The sequence below is a fragment of the Simochromis diagramma genome, unplaced genomic scaffold (assembly GCF_900408965.1).
Source record: "Simochromis diagramma unplaced genomic scaffold, fSimDia1.1 OVJJ01000705.1, whole genome shotgun sequence".
NCBI lineage: Eukaryota > Metazoa > Chordata > Actinopteri > Cichliformes > Cichlidae > Simochromis > Simochromis diagramma.
The window spans coordinates 1,363,448-1,386,128 of record NW_024387448.1 but is presented as its reverse complement, the minus strand read 5'-3'; the positions used below and the strand labels follow the sequence as shown (position 1 = coordinate 1,386,128).

Genomic DNA, 22,681 nt, shown 5'->3' with positions numbered 1-22,681 from the left:
AATGCGGATAGATTTTCTGTTTGGCAAGTAAATCAGAGAAAGCTTTCTGCCACACTGGTGGGTAAATGTTTATACTGAACCTGATATGTGATAAAAGGCTCAGAGAATCACATGCAGATATGCCGCTTCTGTTTTTGTGTGTGTGTTTGTGTCGTGATTTGAAACAAAAGCACACAGCTTTTTGTAACCTTTATTTGTAATGCCACGCCCTCTTGACTTTGATTAACCAGAACTGTAACACTAGCAACGAGTGTTGAGTAGGGCAGAGTCATTACCGAACACTGCACCGTCAGGTGCAGGTGGCCAAAACTCATTCACCATGCAAATTTATTTTAACATTGAGTGGCACATTCAACAGAACTTGGAGATTAAAACTTTTTGAGTTGTATTCTAAAATTGTCCTCTGGCAGTGTGATTGGTTGTTTGTGTCAGACGACACCTGTCCATCACATGGCTATTTTTAAGTTTTTCTTTTGCCTAATTGCTTTTAAAGAGGATAAAAGGTTTAAAAAAACAATGCTCATTGTCCATGTAAACAAACAGTCAGACAATCCTTTTAATGCTGTATGACCGCATTTGTTGTTATTCTGTTTTGTTTTGGGTTTTTTTTTTACTTTTAAACAGTTTTTATGACTGTTAAAAGATGTTTATCGATTGTGCCCTAGTATTTAGCTTGAATTTCTTTTGATCTTTAAATGGCATTTCCTTCTACTGAGAAAAGCCACTCCTTTTCTTTTTCTTTTTTTGAAGGCATCTTTCTCTAACAGTGATTTCATTGAAGTTGTGCCATCTGCCACTGCTTTTATGGATTACTTTCTTGACATTAGTTCAGTAAGTGAGAGCTCACAGAGAAGAGATCGGGGGGGGGTTTGTGGCGTAACAGACAAAGATGCACCCTTAAACTTACACAAGGAGCCTCATCGACAAAAGATTTTACCATTTGAACATAAACAACTACGGGCGGCTGTCAAAATAGGATACGTAAATCTAAATCTGTGAAGGAACTCTGAAAGTGCAGGTCTGTCAAACAGGACGACTATTTTCTAAATAGGAGGTCGACATCACCACATGTGAGAGTAGAATCTGATTTTGAGTGGCAGCTTTGAGTCTGCGGTAACCAGTACAACTGTAAACAAGTGGGATATGGGAGGGAACAGGCTGGGCTAAATGGTGAGCGTGCAGACGTTTAGTCCCGCTTTCTTGACGCCTGCAAATGTGCTTGAATTAATGGATTTTTATCTGTTTGTGCATGCAGATGCATGTATAAGTTCATATACCAAAAACAGCAGCCACAAGGTCTACAACAAATCATTACATACACAAAGAATTGCAGAATACAAAAACCACAACCACACAACAACATGGGGAGAACACGGAGAAACTGTGGGGAGAAGAGAAGCTGGAGGGAAACGATTAACTCTGTTTAGACTCGTGTGTGTTGTTTGTTGCTTGGTTTTTCTTCTCTGGGTTACTGACCGCATATCCAAGAAAAAACAAAACCGCTTTCTCCCGGTTTCAATGTCTCTCTGAACACACACACATGCAATAATGCACACGCAGACATACAAAAGTATGTACACTGGAATTCAGCTTTATGTTGTTTTTGCAAACACAACACAAGCCCAACGCACAGTGTCCTGCTAAAATACTCAGCTGATTGAAAAGTGAAGCTCAAATACGAATAGCTGTTGAATATTTACAAATTTTACTGAAACAGTGCCAACAGCATTGGAGCCTTTTGGATCTTTGCACATAACAGACAACTGTCTGCTATATGCAAAATGAGGCAGATTACTTTTAATAGCAAACGAATAATAATGATTAGATTTATTTATTGCATCCATGGGAAATAAGCTAGAAGAAGGAGCACTGATTAGGAAGTTCTTGGCAGAGTAATTCTTGTCCATCAGCACGCAATGCGTAACCGATTAGGTTTATCAGTGTCACTGCCCGCTCATTAGGGCAGATCTGATCTACAACCCTGGTGGTCTTAAACAGTCTTGGAAGCAAGAAAAATGTTTGTTTTGTTTTTTTGTTGATCAACAGGGCATATTCTGTTTCATGTTATCGAACAATGGCAGTCCTTTAACATAGCTGGCAGACAGCAGGAAAAAAAGGGACAGAAGAAAAAGCATCTCTCGTTGATGATCATCAGGAAAAACTAATCTGTACACCAAGGTCTATGGGATCTTGTAGCAACAAAATTAAATCAGGTCATCAGCAGTCTGGGGTTGCTTGCTAGGTGTTTAGCAAAGGTTACCATGGCAATGAAGGAAGGAAAAAAACACCTTTTTTTTTAAACTGAAAGACCAGAGATAAACCTGGAGATACTTAGTTAAGCTCCAAATCCTACAGGTCTTCTTAACATCAAAGAAACATTTTTTCATCTATATACATTATGAAAGATTTTCTCTTGCTAGACTACATCACTGTTCCCCAGTGATATTTATCATATTATGGCCTGTAATTAGTGTGAACAATTTCTCTTGGTATTTTTTACAATTAATAAAACACCAAAATAACAGAACCTAACACTCAAGCAGCCAAACAGCAAAATCCAAAATTGTATAACTATACACACATCATCAGTATTACACTTTTTCAGCCAAAAAACCAACATACAGTGATATGCATAACACTAAACACACCTGTGTACTAGGGGTGCAACGATACACAAAATTCACGGTGCGGTTCGGTTCGATACTTTGGTGTCACGGTTCGATATTTTTTCGATACAAAAAAAATGTTCATGCCTTTTTAATTTGTCATTTATTAAACTTATAAATATATATTTTAACTCAAAAGTACAGTTTTTAAATTTACTGTTGCTGAAACAAAAGTAATTAAAAAAATATATATATATCTCAGGGCTCTCAAAATTTCAAAATCCCTGGTAGCCTTCGGGCAGGGACTCTTCAGTTTTTGGTAGCCCAAAATAAATTTAAGTGCCATTAAAGTATAATACTGTAAAGGAAACAAAACATTAATCAAAAAATTGTTGAACAACATATTACAACATTGTATAAAAATTACAATCATCAACTCAAATACTTGGTTCTAATTGAACAGAAATTTCTATGAACTTGTAAGAACTGTGTAGGACATGAATCAGTCTGTGTCAGATCCCGAATTTGAAATTTCCACTGAAGTCACAGGTAAGAGACAAGTGGAACCAAGATCTAGGCCATTTGCTTTTTGAAGTTTGCAAAGACTGCTAAATTTTGCCAGTGGTAGTTCAGTCTTTGCAACATAGTACGCTGTTCTAAACAGATTTTTCAGGTTTATTTTTAGTATGTTATTTGCAATTGGTGTTTGTTCTGGGAAAGATATTGCAGACTGAGCAATAATGCATTTCTTGCATTTCTCATGGGTTCTAATGGGGGCCTTTCTTAAAATGACTGGTCCCAGTAACAAAGGCGCTTGTCGACTCAGAAATCGAGAGAAAACCAACGACACACCCGGCAGAACATTATGTTATTTACACGGGTGCACATAAGTGGTCCGCATGTGCGCATTCGCTGTCAAAATAAAAGACGCGCACCAGATAAGAAGTTGCAACGCGCGTTTGCGTCCATATAAAAGGCAGTGTTTTTGTCCGCTAGAGTGGGATTTTCACGGCACATTCCGCACCACATCTCTGTGCGTTCATCATTTGTTTGAAGCCAGCTCACCTCCTGCAACCACTTTTCCGAGAATACGTGCTTCTTTTGTGGTTCGGACTCCTTCTGACATTTGTTTGGAGGTGGAGGAACACCAAAGTAATTGCTTAAAGGAGCAATTGCTTCTTCGACATCTTTAAGAGTTCTAAACAAATGTCTGTCCTCCTCCAGAAAATCTTATGTATGCAAACACGCGTTGCAACTTCATATCTTGTGCGCGTTGTTTTTTGTTTTTTTTTGACAGCGAATGCGCACCTGCCCCGGTTATATAGCTCGTCATATTGCAGCCACAGAAATTATTTTGTCCATGAAACCATAAAGCTGCACTTTCTTTTTGCCTTATAGTCTGATTTGTCATAACTTTTCCATTTTGTGGTAAGCTTTTCTTTGGCTGTCACTTCTTCACCCTGACCTCTCTTATTTGGCTCAGCAGAACTAAAATATATATCCTGCTGCTTTTACACACACACACATAACGGTCAGCGATTCTCTGCGCGATCAACCTCTCACATGTTTAAGCTGCGGGAGATTTCACTTGTCATGTTTGCATAGTAAGCTAACGATTGATAAGACAACGTCAGAGGAATTGGTGCGCAAATTATCATCACTCACCAATCAGTGCTGTCGCTCTCTATACACAGTTAGCGTGATTGCAAAGTGAAAGCAAAAAACAAGCGCAAATTCAAACGCGATTTCAATATGTCACATATTGACAGTGGCTCACCGATGCCAATGACATAATTACCCAGCTACATTTCCGAAAGAATGCAAAAGCAATGACATATGTTTTTCCTTCCTATAATAGCCCGACGGGCAGGGCAGAGATAGATTTCAGTAGCCCGACTGGAAAAATCGCTAGCCCCGGGACGTCGGGCAGGCGATTTTGCAAGCCCTGTATCTGATTGAGGAATCACTCATCTTTGGAAAAGAGAGTTTATTACAGAGAAATGGCTCTTTCCAAAATAAAAGCTATACTATACGCTTCTTCTGGGCTATATTCTCAGCAGCATATTGTAGCGGGTCAGGGCTGTTCGGGGTTCTGTTTGTACAGTTATGTTTTGTTTATGTTGCCATAGTGACGGGTGACGCCCTCTCGCTGCGACGGTGTGTCCTTCCGGGGTCAGAGGGCGCCCTGTGTGTTGTTGTTGTTGTTGCTGTGCGGTTGCCGCGCTGAGCAGTTAGCTAGCGGCAGTGTTCTTCTGCAGATGTCAATAAACGGCTGTGCTCCCTGGCTAGCTCACGGGAAGCAAGACCAAACGATACCTCCGTCTCCTCCTTGTCTGAGCTCGCCACATTGGTGTCAGAAGTGGGATGATGGTGGCACCCCATGTTCTGACCCGAGTGACTTTTCCCCCGCCGGTTGTGACTGGCCGGTGCGCCAAAAGAAGGCACCTGAACATTTGCAGGACTTTGTGTGGGGTAATAGGGTCGTCGGGGACGACTGACCCCTTAGGTGGGGGCTATGTAGCGGGTCAGGGCTGTTCGGGGTTCTGTTTGTACAGTTATGTTTTGTTTATGTTGCCATAGTGACGGGTGACGCCCTCTCGCTGCGACGGTGTGTCCTTCCGGGGTCAGAGGGCGCCCTGTGTGTTGTTGTTGTTGTTGCTGTGCGGTTGCCGCGCTGAGCAGTTAGCTAGCGGCAGTGTTCTTCTGCAGATGTCAATAAATGGCTGTGCTCCCTGGCTAGCTCATGGGAAGCAAGACCAAACGATACCTCCGTCTCCTCCTTGTCTGAGCTCGCCACAATATTAAACATATCAGGTCCCCATAAGGAGAATCATGTGCTAACGGCTGTCTAAATGACTCGGGTAAAGTTTGTGGCATGCATGCTTGTTGTTTTTGTCTGCTTCCACTTGTGTTTGCACTAGGATGATGTCGGCGTAAATGTGCAGTCATATTCGTTGTGCTCCCACTAGTGCTGTCAGCGTTAATCTCGTTGAAATAACGTTAACGTCACAACACGGCAAATCTCCGTTAACGAGCTACCCCTGATCGCCCCGTGCGTGGGGCTAGACGGCCAACACGTTAACGAGCTAACTGCGCTAACACACTAGTTCCCACCCATGTAATTGAGCATTGCGTGGCACATCCAACATACTGTTTTACTTTAGTCCATGACGCGCTTACCTTCAGGGTCATACGTCACATGAAAACCAAAATAGTTCCAAACGCCAGATCTGAATGAGGGTGGGGAGGTTCAATTTGCCATGTTGCAAGGAGAGCTTAACTTCTGTCTCGCTAGCTTGCCCTGCGCTCTTCCTTCTGACGATGCTGTCTGTGTTGAGCGCTCAGTGGATCTGCACCGTGCTGAACGAATCAAGTAGAGTCACGTCATGTCAGGTTAACAGCATAGGGGTGGGCGGCAACAGCATACGTGCTATTGTTTGGGCTGCTGCACACTAGTACATTAGGAGTGAGAGTTCAGGAGGATAGAGATAGTTTGGCCATTTAAAGTACGAAAAAGAGAACTTAAAGCATTTGCCTAGTCAGAATTAACAGTTTAGTTTACTATATGTACTCATGTTTTCTATTTTAAAAACAGTTGTACAACGTTGCAGTACATATATCATGTTCAATCTTTGACAGAAAATAAATATTTTAAATAAATATTTTCATATGAATACACCTATGAACCACTTGTTTAAACACAACAAAAAGGGACTGACACACGGCGACTTAACTGTACACACACCAATTCAGGTTTAAGAGCTATAAAACAGCAACACGCGCGTTAATTGGGTGTAGTGATTAAACAAAATAAGCACAATTTTGAAAACGACCTAAATTAAGTAATCTCAGGACAGGACAGTCATCTTTATGCATTCAACTAAGAGTAACAATTAACTCCTTTACATCAGTAAAGACAGTAAGCATCAAAATGAAGAGCTAATTATCTGATTCATAGGCCAATATGTAGAAATAATATCAGCTAAGTTACAAGGTATTTGTGGAATGACAACGTTATGTAACTGCTGCTGAATCCAGTCAAAGCTGCCATCAGGGAGTCTGGATGGAAAAGAAATATGAGCCCGAGTTCAATTTGGGTTCTTCAGATGTTTTCCTTTTTAAAATTGAGTTGACTTCACTTCTGACCATGGGCCAGGATCACCATATACATACATATACTTTATTACATATGTACGCTGCATCTGAAACACACAAAAAAGTAATTTAAAAAAGAGACCTTCTCATTTAAAAACAAAAACAAAACGTGACCACACTCTCTTTTAATAAAGTAGAGCATCACTTAGATGCTATGCAGATAATGCTATTTTCATCCATAACCCATAATAACTAGAACTGAGGAGCCAGACCTTCAAACAAGTACAGCACTTAATATAAATCTACAGCGGAGATAGACACTGATGACTAACGTTTATGGCCTTCCTGCTTGCTTCAACAGCCTCTCTACTTAAGTAAAACATACGACATTCTCATTTTCCAACCTCCTAATATATAAACGTACCTGCATGCTGGGTTTTGGCATTGACTCTAATGTGAAAACCATATGAGACCCAAGGCTTAACATAACAGCTGCTGCAAACCACCACCACAGGGGAAAACTTAACTAATTTACCTACACACATTCAAACATTAATCATGACATTACCAACTACACAATGACTCACAATTGTGTGCTTTTCAACCTGTCAAATTGCAGTTTGTATCCACACATCATTTCACCCATTTAATGAGAGCTGTCATCTGAGAAGAGGTTGTAAGGACAGCGGTACAAATAGATTTTTCCCTAAACCACATTTTTGATTTGTACAGATACAGATGAGTGGTATAAGTGAAACAGATTTCATACACCTTAATTAAGATTTTTTCTTTTCTGCTGCATGTCTACTGTATTCCTTGTATGTTATGGCCCACATGCTTTGTTCTGTACTCAGTGGACGAGTTATAATAACATGTCTGGAATTTCATATGCTTCGGTTTTGCACCCTTCAATCATAACACTATAATTTGCCCACTAAATAAATAAAGTATTTGTTACCTTGAATCTGTTTTCTGAAACGTCTCTGGTCTAACTACTGCCTGGTGGCATACTCACTATCACAAAACTTGCCTCCATTGTCTGCCTCACTGTGGTGCAAATAATTTCCTTTCCAATTTCCTTTCTAAGGTGAATTAAAATACCTCACCTCCCTGCTGCCCCTGGCTCCCAGCCAGCCCAGAGGCCTCTGAGGCTGGAGGATGGGGGCGAAAGCCTCTACCTAACCCTCACTCTGTATCATTCATTTTCTCTCTCAGGATCTTTGTGAAATTTATGATCCATTAGGAAAAAGCAATAAAAATGAGTTAACACTGTCCAAACCTCTGTAACAGCATTTTATGTTTGCTGCTTAAGTACACTTTTTTCAAATAAAAAGAACATTTGTGAAATAAGTAATGATATAAATTTACTCTGTATGATACATCCCATCAGAAGTGTGCTAACCCATCCTGGTGATGCTCTACCAGAACTCTACTCTGTGTCTGCTTTAGGACTTGGTTTCATTCTGGTTTCCAGCAAGTGGGACTCAGGACAGGCGACCTAACATTCCACTGTTTGGCCACAGTAGTTAAAAAACACACTGGTTGTTTTTGCTCCATGCTGAATAACACTGGAATCTCATAAAACTCAGAACTGTGCATAATTAAAGGGCTACTATAATTAAAGGTTGCTATTCTGTTCACCTAATATGGATGGAGAAAACTACAGCAAAATGCTAAAATAACACAATGTGTCACTGTTAAATACTACTGAACATACATTTTTTCCTTCTTCATTGTGACACCAACACGTCTTTACAATGTCCAGCCTCTATCATGCATGCCAATCAACCCACTGCTGCATCTGTTTGAAGAGAGACCGGGCCAGGGAAAACAATTCATGGCTTTCCTTTTGCTCTGTTTTTCACTGCTTCAATGTTGAGGTCTAGGCTCTGAGGAGGCCAGTCCATGACTGATAGTGTTTGGTTGTATGTTTTTCTATTCAGGCATGCTTTTCCTCCTGCATTGGCAGTGTGATTGGGATCACTGTCATGCTGAACACCACTGTTGTCAACCAAATTCCAGTTATTATTGCATGGTGGAGGAAAATCTGGCACGTTCCTGCGTTCATAACTCCATCAATTTTGAAATGCACCATGACACAGTCTCCACCATGTTTCACAGACGGCTGTGCAAACTCACTGCTGTACTCCATGGGATGTGTTACCACTGATTTTCAGTCCAGTTGTCTGTAATTTGGCATCTTTTTTTTTTTTTTTGATTCAACTGAACTAATGTAATGGAAACAATTGTTGTGTTTTTGTTACAGGCTACTAAGAAGAATGACTAAAGATAAGACTGCATCTTTGCCAGGTTGTCCATTATGTGTAGACACAACACTGGTTTAACGTTCAGTGGTCAAGTGACTAAACACACACACACACACACACACCCAAAACATTTCTCTGGAAGTGGTCAGATACAATTATTGTACAGCACTTTATTTGCACAGCACTATAATTCCCTAATGTGATTTCTGCTGTTTTAATGTATTTTCTTCGTTGGTTCATAATTTGTTTTTCCTCAACCAACAAAAAACAGTTTTTTGTCATTTGTTGAAAAATCTCTGAATCGTTTGATCACTTTTTACACAATGACAAAAAATATCCTTCCTTCCAGGCAATGGCTTTTCCGTTTTAGTCACCTTCCTGAAACTAGACCTCACACAGCTAATTTGTATAAATGACTTCCTGGTAGACGTGTGCACAAAGAGTGACCAAAATGGCCATCTGAAGTAGCTAGGTGCACCTGGCCACTGAACAAAGTTGAAAACAAAAGGAACCGTCTAGTGCAGTAAATATATTACATAACGGAAAATGGTGTAAGCTGACCAAAAGGACACAATAATGGCAATGTGAGAACACATTAAAATGCACACACACACACACACTCAGGAAGTGAATCTGCAAAACAGAGAGAAAGGAAAATCTGAGACTGAGAAAAACAGTGATGGGGAAGTAGTTGGAGGTGACAAAAAACTGGGAGAATTGTACATGGTGTGGAGAAAGTGTGGGGTTACTACACAAAATCAAAATCAAACAGGAGCATTTTCTTTGCGAAACACGAGCTCGGAATACACACAAACACACACACACACACACACACAAACTTCGGCACAGCTGCCAGATCCAGGAATGTCGGATCTTGCAGACGCCCACAGCCGCCGACACTGAAATAAACGTCATCCACATAGATTCAGACTAAAGTATGTCACAAATAGGGATGGGTACCGGCACTGGTTCTGACATAAACAATAGTAACCAGACCGAAAAGCAGCACACATTTCGGTGCTTTATTTCGGTGCTTTTTTTTTCCTGAGATGTCATACACTTTGGGTTCTAGCCATTTTACCTTTCCAAGGATAGTAGGCGGGCCCAAGTACATACGCTCTTTTAGAGCAGAGCTACAGATTAAAAATGCCCAAAGCGAAGCGGTCAAATTCTGGCTGTACTTCACAGCAAAAGATGCAAACTCAGCAGCCTGCAACAAGTGCTTTAAGGTGATACTGTGCAAAGGAGGTAACACCTCAAATCTGATGAAACACCTGGCGACGTATAGCATTGTGTTAAAAGCCGATAGCTTGCTGCAAGACCTCACACTGTGCACATCTACTGCGGGTGTGGTGCCTGTTATCGAACCCGAAGTTAGCAACAACTAAAAACCCGAAGAATAGAGTCCTGGCCCGTAGCCCTGCCAGTGTAGCAGAAATGATGACGGATGATGATGGCAGCAGCACCTGTTCTTCTCTGGGTGAGTAGCTTAATGTTGTTCGTGTGTAAGCTAACCACGTTATTAAATTAATGCATGTAAGGTGAACTAGCAAACACCGTCGTAGTTACATGCGGCTGCCTTCTTGTTTGACGGCAGGTACTCCCTTCACCCTGGCCAAAAAGGCTAAAATGACCAAAGAAAAAGTGGAAAACAGTTAAACTTGTTAAAATTGTTATCTTTTTACAAAAAAACAGCTGAACATGAGAGGTTTTTGGACCAATTTTGGGTTCTCCATTCTTTAAGCACCAGTTCGAGCACCAGTTCGAGCACCAGTTCGAGCACCGTTTAAGCACCGGCACCGTTTCAAAAGTACCGGTTTGGTACTGGTATCGGATAAAACCTAAACGATACCCATCCCTAGTCACAAACACACACAAGCACAGGAAACATCATGAACGGGCAGACACCAAAATATAGTCATCCATCAACCCAAATCTTGCTAAATGCTCAGAATGTGCAAAAGATAAAAATAAAATAAATAAATAAATAAATGTATGGGACACAAACCATATGCACTAACTAATTTTGAAAAGGCAGGAAAAGGGTGGTAGTTTTGACACCAGTAGCTGACAAGCTTTAGTTATCTGTCAGCATGCGTAGCAAAGAGACAAATAAGTAGACAGAATCAGCAGACTGCTCGATTTAGGGTTTTCTACTTCATAAAAAATATTACTGTTAGCATAGTGCAAATATGAACATAATCGTAACCTTCCCTCAGATTTCTATTTCCTAGAGTAGAAATTTTCTCTCTTTGGCTTTAAATGTAAACCCTTACCACTCCTGATCTTGCCAAACATCATAACAGTGCCATCATTTCAGACATGTGTGGGATAATTCAGTAATAGCAGGGTATGAGGTACAAAGCAGAAAATAAAACAATAGTGAAAGAAACTGATATATAAGATATGTGCATTATTAAATTCTTTGTGGTGCTTTTTGCATTTTGTTTTTTTACATTTTTAAAATGCGCAGTTATGCCGATGCTCAATCACAGCTGCAAGAAATAAGTAATGACACTTTATTTCCTTCTAATTTGACTTGAGTCACAAAACTGCCACCAAACAACACACACCAGTAAGCCTGTCTACAAAGACGGCATTTTAGGCAGTTTTATAATTACTGGCGCTATTGGCTTTGCTTCATGAGAACAGCCTTGGTGGCCTGAGCCATCTTTTACTTCTTCACACACCTCCTGCTGTTTGCTGCCGACTACACTTCTATGGCTGTGTTTTCTATCCAACTTTGTTACCCAGCTCAAAGAGCATAATGGGTAAACAAAAACAACAAAATATTCCAGTAACTCCAAAAAAATTATAATACCACAAAACTAGGGACAAAAAAGGGATTTTAAGATTCATTTATATGTTTGAAACAGTAAGACCTTTGTCAACTGAAAATGTACTGTTTCACATAATATTGCAAATATTCAGAGAATACTTGGTTAAAATAGAGCACACTTATTTAAATAACAAAGGCAAGTGTAATAAAAGCATCTAAGTGGCTACACACACACACACACATCTCAGTTTCTTTTATAGAGTTCAAGTTGCATCATTTTCTAAAATAAATCATTTGGTGATGGCAGAATACAGTATACATATGTTAGATAAAGAGGCTGCCAAGAGTGTCTGCGCAGCAGTCTACTGTACTCTCTGGAGAGCATACTACAAGCCTCTATCAGTGTAGCACTAAAACAAATGTGACCCAAGCAAACTCCAGCTACTGGCAGAAGCAAACAGAGCTTTAAACGGTACAAGATGCAGCGCAATGAGCGATGGAAAATAGCAACAGGACAGAGAGAAACCGGGGCAGAGAAAAACAAAAATTGTAAAACGCTGGCAGAAGAAAAAGAAAAGAAGAAACAACAAAAAAACAATGACAGAAGAAAAGGCAGAGACTGCATGATGTAGTGTGACAGAGCACATTTAAAGACATATTAAGATTTTACTGCTAACAGGAATCTGACTTAAGGACAACTTTGTAAACAAACCGAAATGCGCACACACACACACACACACACACACACACACACACACAAACACACACACAAAGAAAGAAAAAAAAACGGGGAAAGCTGCTTTGAATTAAACCCATCCTGTAAGCATTTGCTAGTGGAGAAGTATGCAAATAAAAATCTCTTACCACCTGTGGAACTAATTAACATAACACCACCATAGGAAAAACTCCTTTTCGAGATCCATTCTTAATCTGTTTGTTTCTCCCATTTAATTCAAAATAAATATTATTACATTATATTATATTATATTATATTATATTATATTATATTATATTATAAGTATTAATGCAAGCCACAATTTATATTGTCTGATTATTCAAGACAAAGTTCTAACTATAAAGTTTATTCTTTGAAGGAAAAAAAAACTGTTTTCCTGACACCTCAAAAAAAATATCAATTTTATTAATGATTTTGACAACACTTTAGAAGGACAGAGTTTCAGAGCTGGACCTCAGTGGAGAGTTAACCCTCTCAAGGCAGGCGTTGCCGATTTGCAACAGTTAAAAACTAACAACCTGATTACCCTACATACATATTTTATGAGTTTTTTTTACTCAGAAGTACCACTGCAGGACTTGGTTGTGCATTAGCAACAAAAAGTTTAATTTGAGCCTGAGAGGGTTAAGAGGCTCCAGCCATCACCATAACAATGTGAGCTCTTTGAGCAATAATGTGGACGAGCTTAGTGATGTGACTGAGACCCAGAGGGCTTACAGAGTGTACTCCAATGTGTTTCATGGAGGAGTTGCTACACTAACACTTCCTAAACGACAGTACCTGGCTTCAGGATTTTTCGGATGGACAGAAACATTAATCTGAGCAGTAAGAAGAAAAATGTGGGAAGAAACGCTATTTGTCTAAATCAATACAACATTTGGATTCCTCTATCATCTGATGCAGAGGTCATCCTACTAACTGTGGTGAATAACTATGGACATTAAATGGATACATCTGTAACAACATTCTCAATTCAGCTGCCATAAAAACAGATCAGAGAAAACTTATTTTACTGTTTTATATTTAGGTTGAAATGTATTGATCTCATAGCTTTTACTTTTTTAGCTTTTTAATTAAAAAATAACTTATTGTAAACATTGACATCAATCATCACAGAATTTCACAAGCTGCTATTTCAAACTATTTTAGAAACTCTTGAACAATTTGGAATGGCAAAGAAACAAACAGAAAATACGAGTAAAAACAAAATCCAACTATAAAGAGTCTTAACTGACTATTGCAGGCCATAATATAATACTCTGAATAAGAGAAAATAATAGTGAGAGAGTGTGTGTTTCCCTGTGACTGTGTGTAAAAACACAGAATAAAAGTGCTCTGCCTCTGAGCCAAGATATGCTTTGTCTTTGCTTTTTCTGCTGGCATCTGCCTGTTGTTTTAAATTTACAGTGGATCCAAAGTGATTATGGTAAATGGCAAATGGCCTGTATTTGTATAGCGCTTATGTACACGTGTCAAAAAATCTGCACGAAAGCAGAAGTAGTGAGAAGAAGGACATAATTACACCAGTAGTAATGACCACCATAGAACATATACAGTGGATTGCTTGGTCATCCACTGCCCTTCTGGATGACTAATTATCGGACAAACAGGGTGAGATGGGCGGAGTCTTCTGTAAGGGGCCCGTTAAGCAACAGCCAATCGTCTTCAGTGGGCTTGTCTCTCTGTCTCTGTGCTAAGGTAGCATAAGGAAAGTGGAAATAAGAATGGGGGAAAAAAGGGCTCAGAAGAAGGGTTAGCAGCTCAGTGAAAGCCCCTTACAGTGGGCCTCCGTAGACAGACACAGTAGGACAGACAGAAGCCTGAATCTCATTTCAGAGTTTCGTCCTCCAACATTTCTCTGCAACAGTAAGAAATTCTACGATCCTTTTAAAATGAAATATTGACATGATGAAAATGATATGATGTTACCCATTTGAGGGACAGCTGAAGCCAAAATAACATTACACTAATCGATGACCAGTCCTTACACCAATTTACTGCCAACTACACATAGCTGCTTTCATTTTAATTCAAATTACAAAAAAATTACAAAAACTTTTTTTGGCCAACTCAAAACACTCTGCACTGAAGGCTTGGTGTTGAGAGCTGTCCGTCACTCTCCCTGTGTCTTCTGTTAAATAACAGTCCAGTTCGCCATATTCTCATGCACTCTCTGAAACACATGTGCTCCTGGGTTTAATGAGTGACTACAGTAATGAGCCAGTCGTGCTTTTAGTGTGGCTGTAAAACACATCCAAGTGAAGTCTCACATCACTCTAATTAAAAAGCCCAAAGTTTAAATCAATGGAAAGTGTGTCTAATCTTCCACAGAGGTGGCAGCGATGGTAACAAAAAGCTTTTCTGCTGCTTTAAGAAATATCTTTTGCATTTTATGTTTGGCTGCCTGACTTTAATTAAAATGAATCAAAGACACTTAATGATTTGTGCACTTCAGGATAAACAGTCACAATTTGATTCCTTCTTTTAAAGAGTGTGTATCTTGTCCTCCAGCATGAGCTGTAGAAATAAACTGTGACTGGCTTATTTTTGCCAGCCTGTGGACAAGGTTTTCATTGCATAGACTGAATCTATGGCTGATGGACTGCTTTTCTGCCAGCTTCAATACCATCTGTACATGTATCACTCTCATCAACATTCAAAGCACAAAATGTGACGCAGAACCTCTAAAAGTCTGTTCCATGCTCGGGGGTGGGCAGGAAAACAGAAACGTGTGGATTAATTCTGTAATATCCTACAGCAGTACAATGTCTGACACAACACACTCAAGTAATTCAGTTCCATCACTCCTTACTCACCTGTTGTCTAAGCTTATAAAACATTTGTCTCTTTCTATATTTACAGGTATAAAGAATTATATGTTGCAATAAGTATATGCTTCTTGTATCGGGTGTTTGCTACTTATTATTTTAGACCTTGGCACCTTTTTAATCACCTGAACACCAATCTACCTCTGCAAAGACAGAATAGTGATTTTAGTTTCCTGTTGTCCTCTGGGCACATTAAACTGTGCAGGCCATGCTAAAACAAATGCAAGCCCGTGTTTTATTTTAAATCAGTCTAACAGGTAAGTGGATGATGCTGTACGTTAAATTGACTGATCTTAGATCTTTACCTGAAGACGTAATTTCATCACCGCAGCAAATTTTCCAACTATTCATCAAAGGTACGGCCACTTTCAATTTAATTGAAATTGATCTGGTTGAAGGAAAATGTCCAAGACCAAGAATCGGTAATAAATGTTTTGTTTAAAGCCAGAGTGCACAAACACTAACACAATCATATATTACACAGAGATTGTGTTAGATTTGCCATTGTCTATCATTTTGATGCACAATGTGATAAAAAATTTCTGGCACAGTATTATTTTGTCTGTCATTTTATTTCCAAGGCTTTTTAATGATTATAGCACAGATTTAATAGCATTACAATTTATTTTAAATGACAATAGCAAAAATATAAAAAGTGCATGCATTCATGAACTCACTACTACCACACTTCACACCTCATAAGGAAGCGTGATAGCATGGTTAACATTTCTTCCAAGGAAGCAAACAGATGTCACCAAGTGAATATGGACTCTCAGATGGTGCAAGTACCAGAGCTTGTTATCAGTTTTCATTATTATTTTTTTATAAAAAAGAATCAAAAATTAATCAAAACTGACATTCAGATCCTACTCTGCCCCATATCTTTTTAAAAAACTGACTGGTTGTTTTTTTTTTTTCTATTAATACTTGGCCAAACATGGAAGCATCATTGAGTCGACTTTGCAACCCGAGCAGCTCGTACAAAAAAAAATTTTAAAAATCTTATGTCTGCCGTGATGGACACATTTTGACAAAGATGACACCAAACAAAAAACAAAGTCAAAAACGAAACAGCTTCAGCAAACAAAGTCAACACCACCAATCTGTTTCAATACTTGAAGCACAATCATACTGCAAAATATCTTATGGGCAGGGATAGCTCAGTAGGTAGCGTGGTCACCCCATGATCGGAAGGTCGAGGTGTTCGAATCCACTGAACGGCTACTCTGAGGTACCCCTGAGCAAGGTACCGTCCCTACACACTGCTCCCCAGGAGCTAGATTGGTGGCTGCCCACTGCTTCACTGAGTGAATGGGTTAAATGCAGAGAGGAATTTCCCCACGGGGATCAATAAAGTATGCATTATTATTATTATAAAAACCCCACCTTGACAGATAGATAATACAAAGTAGCAACACATTTATAGTGCAAATATGCAAATGTTGCCAGTGAACAATCATCCAGTCAATTCAAGGCAAAATGTAATTGGGATTTTAATTTAGCCCTAGCAAGCTCTAACTTCAACTCATTCTGTCCTGTTATTATTATTATCATTAGTAGTAGTAGTATTTCATTTAACAGTAGCTCCACCACCAGAATTTTAATCTGTCGCTATGGCAGCGTGCAGTCTGATTTTTCTGTTAAATGGATAACAATATTCGGTTACTGTGACCTCTGACGAAAAACCCTCACCCAATATTCAACCATCCCTGCAATCTTGAAAACTACATCAAATTAAAATGGCTCCTGACAAAACATTTTATAATCCCTGAGAAAAGAATTTCCAGCAAGAGCACAGAGGAACTGTTTGTCTCTTGATTGGAGATCTATTATCCAAAAAGCTTTTTATTTCCAGTGGTGCAAGCATTTTTGCCTTGTGGGAATTGAACCTCTAACCCCATTAGTGTTATGCAAAGTTGCACTTGACCACAACATAGTGCACAAACCCTGTGATCTACGCCACTGTTTAGCAACATTCAGTGTGGGACCCAGAGAAGTTGCAGCTCTGTGAGCGCTACTTGCATGGTAGCCTGTGACCTTAGGCTGTGAGGTCAGCTGCTATTGACGTTTATCTCGCCAAATCCCTTAGGGCTTCAAACAAGACCTAATCAGACTAACCACAACACCAGAACCTCTCCTGCATTTATGTTGTAGCTACACAATTACCTCTCATAAGGAATCTATTAGCCCCTGTTGAGCATGTTCGCATTAAAAAGGGAGGTGGAGAGGAGATGTGGCTATGGGAATAAAGGAAAATCTATTACATGTGAACACCACGAAGCAGAAAAATATCTGTTTTCCTCAACTGAATTTCCGATTTATCAGTCATAGCAGAAATCCAACAGCTGGCAGGCTTAAAATTTTGAAACTACAAAACACCTGGTGTCTTTTAGTCCTTTCCCTTGGGGAAAAACCTTCGCCAAACAGGGAGTGATGTGTTTGTTTTTTAAAAAACAAACAACAAAAAACTGAGGAGATAGTGGTTGGTGTGATCACCAGAGCAGCAGAAGAAAAAAGAGAAAAGATATTGTATTGAGTTTTTTAACTGAACAGAAAAAGGTCAGAGAGAAAACACTGAAAGCATTAACAACAATATATGGACAAATTAAAACACAAGAATGAGAACACTGCTACTGTCAGTATACTTTAAAGTTGTGTCCACATACCTTTGACGGTATTATAAATACTACCTAATAATAGCCTGATTCATTCATGTGTGGTAAAGGCCAGCAAGTGCTAATCTCTCTAAGCCCAAAGACAACACACCATCCTGATCTGATGATGGTGGTTGAGCTAACCGGTACTGCTATTGGCTAAAATGAAGGACATGATATTTCGATCTGCTCTGCATTGTCCCCTTTTTTCTGATGATGTTGCACTGTTGCTCTCCTGTATGGTAGCAAGCTCTTCAGCATGAATTTTGCTGCACATGCAAGAGCGTAAACAAGGAAAACTATTTTTTTGCGACCATGACTGACTCAAGCTGTAACGCTCTGAGAAGCAAAAAGATTAAAAAGAAGAAACTCATCTCTGTACCTCTACTAGGATTGTGCCGATGGATGATGACGATATCCATCAGCACCAGGGATCGGCAACTGTCAAACCAGTGGTGATAGTTTGCTATAGTTTTATGCTTTTCCACTTACAAAATACTTGAATCACAGTAATGTTTTTCACACCAGTTGATGTTGATATATATCATCATATAAATCAAATCACTATTTCTGTAGGTGTATATATAATAAACTAAACTCTTAATTCCGACCAGTCAAAGGCTTCAAATGTTACAGAAGCATACAAACAAAACGGGAAACTAACTCCTTTGGTCAATTCCAAACAAATAACAAGAACATGATATAAATGCAAAATAAATCTCAAGAGACTACTCTGTATTATTTCCCTTATGGTCCAGGGTAAGCAAGCAATCAGCAAATTTAATGGATACTTTAAAAAAAGGTACAGGAAGTGCATCACTGTCTCAGTGACATAGACAGTGAGGCTCATATATGGATGTACAACTTAACCACAAATCCAATCTGGCAGCAAACTAGAAGAAGACACAGCTATTCAACTGTCTCTCTATGCCTCAGCTGTGAAAATGCCCTCTGAAAGAAATGACTTGGGCCAGGGAGTTGGCAAAGAGTGTCAATTACTTTAATCAGCCACTTAAATTCAACATGTGCTTACTGGCACCATGTCTTTTCAGTATAGTAGTCTGCTGCATTTGCGAAATCACTGTCTCTTTGTGTTATCATTTATTGTTTTGCTTTATTATTTTATCACCAAGCCCTACTTGCAACACAGATGCCACATGTCTGCAGTTTGTGCAGAGCCTATTGTCCAACCCTAATCGCTTATTTTAAAAGCTAGAGTGTCCAGGTTAAATGTAAGATTAATTAGTACAATTAAGGACATAGTCATTTTATTCAACAAGCTTTATCACTATTTGGATCAAGCAGCTTTAGAAAAATAACACTATTGCTTCTGCAGGTGTTTTAATCAATAAGGAGATGAACAGAAGTATTCAGTTGAACTCACACCAGCAAATAGCCAATTCTCCAAATCAGACCCAAAAGTTTTTGTGTGCAGCATGCCAAATAAATAAAAAAATAAAAAAAATAAAAAAAAACCCTTAAACAATCAACAAGTGTTATTGAAAAATGCTGACAACCAGGGTATGGGGTTACCATCTAATACATACCCTGATATTAAAAACAGATTTTTATAGGACTGATTTCAACCAGGGGATTTGGTTTTATTTTGATTATATAATGAGCCTTCCCTCTAAAATTTTACATTTTTAAAGTGATTGATTTTCTATCCCCATCAGAGCAATGACTCTGCTTATCTTATCTTCAATGTTTTTACCCAAGATCACTTTCAACATGTAAGAAAAGTGGTTGTGCCCGCATTGCCACGAGACTTTAGTACACAAATCACAGATGACTTGACCGGCATAAAGTTAGACAAAAAAATGTAACACGCACTAACAAGTACGTGTGCATGTGCACATGTATGTACATGTGCATTTCATATTCCTGGGAATTTCAAAACAGCACTCTCCACCTTGAAGACTCTATGCATCTGTTATCATTTTACAAGTTGCCTGTAACTCTGCGAGTACAAACCTCTCAAGCACAATGTGCCCCACTAAGCACCTCATTACAGAAGAAAGGTTCTGTGTATCCCGCTAAGGTAATAGATGGGAGGTAGGATCCTTTAAATGATGGAAATAACACTGCAAAGTGGCAGAAATTACGGTTTCTGCTTCTATTCAAATTCATCTCAACTTCTAGCTTCTCCCATACTCATAGAAGTGTAATAAAGTGAACACTGATCAAGTGCATGATGAATCTTTGCTAAACCCTGTGATAAGTGTACCATCTCACCCTGTGTGAGTCGATAGAGGTATATGCACCCTGCAACCTTAAATTTGATAAGGTGTTAAGAAAATAGATAGATGAATTGTTCCTGGCAATATGAGCGTAAGCAGCCAAGAAATCATGTCATTGCGCAGGCTAGCATTGTGTTTTTCCTCGGGACAAAGGAGACCAACAAGCAGGTAAGATCAGAAGAGCTAGGCAAAAAAAAACCAAAAAACAGATGTACAAATAATGCAACAAAACCATAATATGACAAATTACCAGCTCATTTTCTTCATTTTAGCATTAACTTTCTGATGCCCTGGTTGCCTTGGCATGAAAAGACGTACAGAGACTTTAGCACTAAAAATAAAGCAAAACAGCTATGTAAACAAATAATAATTAAGTCAAGGAAACCACTCTCTGCGTGGGTGGAAACATCCCAAGAAATATGTCCTGCTCTTCCAGCGAGTAAAACATTTACCTCTTCTTATTTAAAGCAAGCCTAACAGTGTGTTGTTAAATTGAAACACATAAGAAACACAAATGATATGATGGGCACTAAGGACTGAGAATGAAAGACGCACAGGTTTCAGGATAGTTAAAGTTTACTTTGTGAAAAACAAACACTGAAATTAATCACTGGATGGTGTAGCTTTGACCTTTTAGTGGCTCGTATCTGCTAATGCATATTTAAGACATAAAATAGAATGGGACAGCAGACTCAGACAACATGTCACCTTACTGAAATCTATGCATGTCTACTCTGCTCCCCTTGGCTCCATGCTAATCTGTCCCTTTGTCTTTTCCCTGCAGTCTCCTCAGCACCAGAGGCTGACAACCTCTGAGAAGGAAAGTATGCAACCCCGTAAATTATTCATGTGTCTAAAGCCACATCAATAATCCGCCTGCTGTTTTGCACGCCAGGCCAACACATGTTCATTTTAATGCAGTGTAATAAAGGATAGGGATTTGCGCATTGGCCCTGCTGCTGGGCTGCAGGGGAGGCGAACATACACATGTAGAATGTGGAGTAACAATAACACAACACACAAAACGACACCGGGATGAGGCGAGTGGAGAAGCGGCAGAGCTTCGCAAATATCCCGAACACGGAACAGCGAGCACACAAAGCGAAAAGCTTTTTTTTTTTTTAATATACAGATTTCATTTTGTTTGCTCGTGTTTAACTGATAAGAATCGCCACGCATGCTAAGCGAAGCTGTGATGCACCACAAAACCAAGACAGTGAGTTCCGTCTTACCTGATGTTGCATATCAACCTTCACTTTTGTACAGTAGCAGAGAGGTGCCCAGATGTTGCAGCCAGGTCACTAACTAGTGGAGCTAAAGGTGAACAATTTCCCCCCGCGTTGAAAAACTTTGCCCTCTGTATAAAACAAAAACTGTAAACAGAGAAAGAAAGAAAAAAAAGACAAGTGAATTAAGCAGGACTGTCTAACGGTCAGTCGGAGAGGTGGGAGTTGGGTAACATTACCGCTGACGTGCCGTTATTTCGTGCATGGAAACACTGTAGCGCCAAACGTCATTCTATAAATCTGGCGATTTTAACGACCTGACGTGCTCGAGGTAAACACGTCCAGAGGAAGGGGCTTTGGACTTTTTTCCACAGTCATTTCACGGGCTCGTGTGTGAGGAGCAGTAGTTACACATGATGCAACACTTCATTCAAACTAAACTTTGCAACACGTCCACGCCGCTTTGCCATTAAACGCTGTTTTGTTTGCCCGAATAGGACTTGGAGCGAACAACCAAGTGCTTACGTGTAGCCAGAAAATCTAGCAAACTGAGCATTTGCGATACCACCGGAGGTTACATGGCGTGTAAATGTGTCGGTACATATTCAACTGACACATAATTAAATAGACTCTTTTTTTGCCCCTTTCCTTTTCCCTCACACACAAGCGGGCTGAACCTGATCGAGGACCGGACTCGGGGTAGTAAAAGAAAAAGAAGAAAAACAGCGGTACCAGCGGTCACACACCGCCAAAGTGTCCTTTAATTTTCACACGCCACGCTTATTACTGAATTGTTGTGTTACAGTAGCGGGACGGCTGTGAAAATGGCCTCTCTACAATGGCATTACACCTAACCTCACTGGACGCATTGTTTGTGTCAGCTGCATGTCAAAATAATGCAGACCGCTAGAGAGCAATGACAACAGCTAACGTTAACGGCAGCACCACTTTGCTGGCCTGAAAAGCGCGTGTACCACTCGGCTTGAAAAGCAGTTTTAAGCTAAACGAAACGAGAGGGGGGAAATGGCCTAAGTATAATGCTACAAAAGTGTTATAACACGTCAGACAGCGCGAGGCACGCCCAAAGGTACGGGAAAGTCTAAAATAACTTACATTAGTCCATGCGAAAAGCAACGTAGGCAGACGCTCCGTTAGTCCAGTTTTTTTTTTTCAGATCTGTATCAACATAGATGGACAGCACTTCTCCGTAGTCCCGCCCCACATGGTTTAGCAGTCGGGCATATCTGTAC

The 22,681-nt window shown here is 39.7% G+C and overlaps 1 protein-coding gene across 2 annotated transcripts in view; it reads right to left on the bottom strand.

Moving 5' to 3' along the window:
- The window catches only part of LOC120722624 (vitamin D3 receptor A), a 77,146-nt gene extending 54,465 nt beyond the window's left edge, over window positions 1-22,681 (bottom strand). Inside the window, exons 1-2 of one of the 2 annotated variants that reach the window (XM_040013673.1) lie at window positions 22,545-22,681; window positions 21,438-21,578 (exon numbers count right to left, since the gene is read on the bottom strand). The gene's annotated coding sequence lies outside the window, so the exon portion shown is untranslated. The other variant, XM_040013674.1, reaches the window with a different exon arrangement.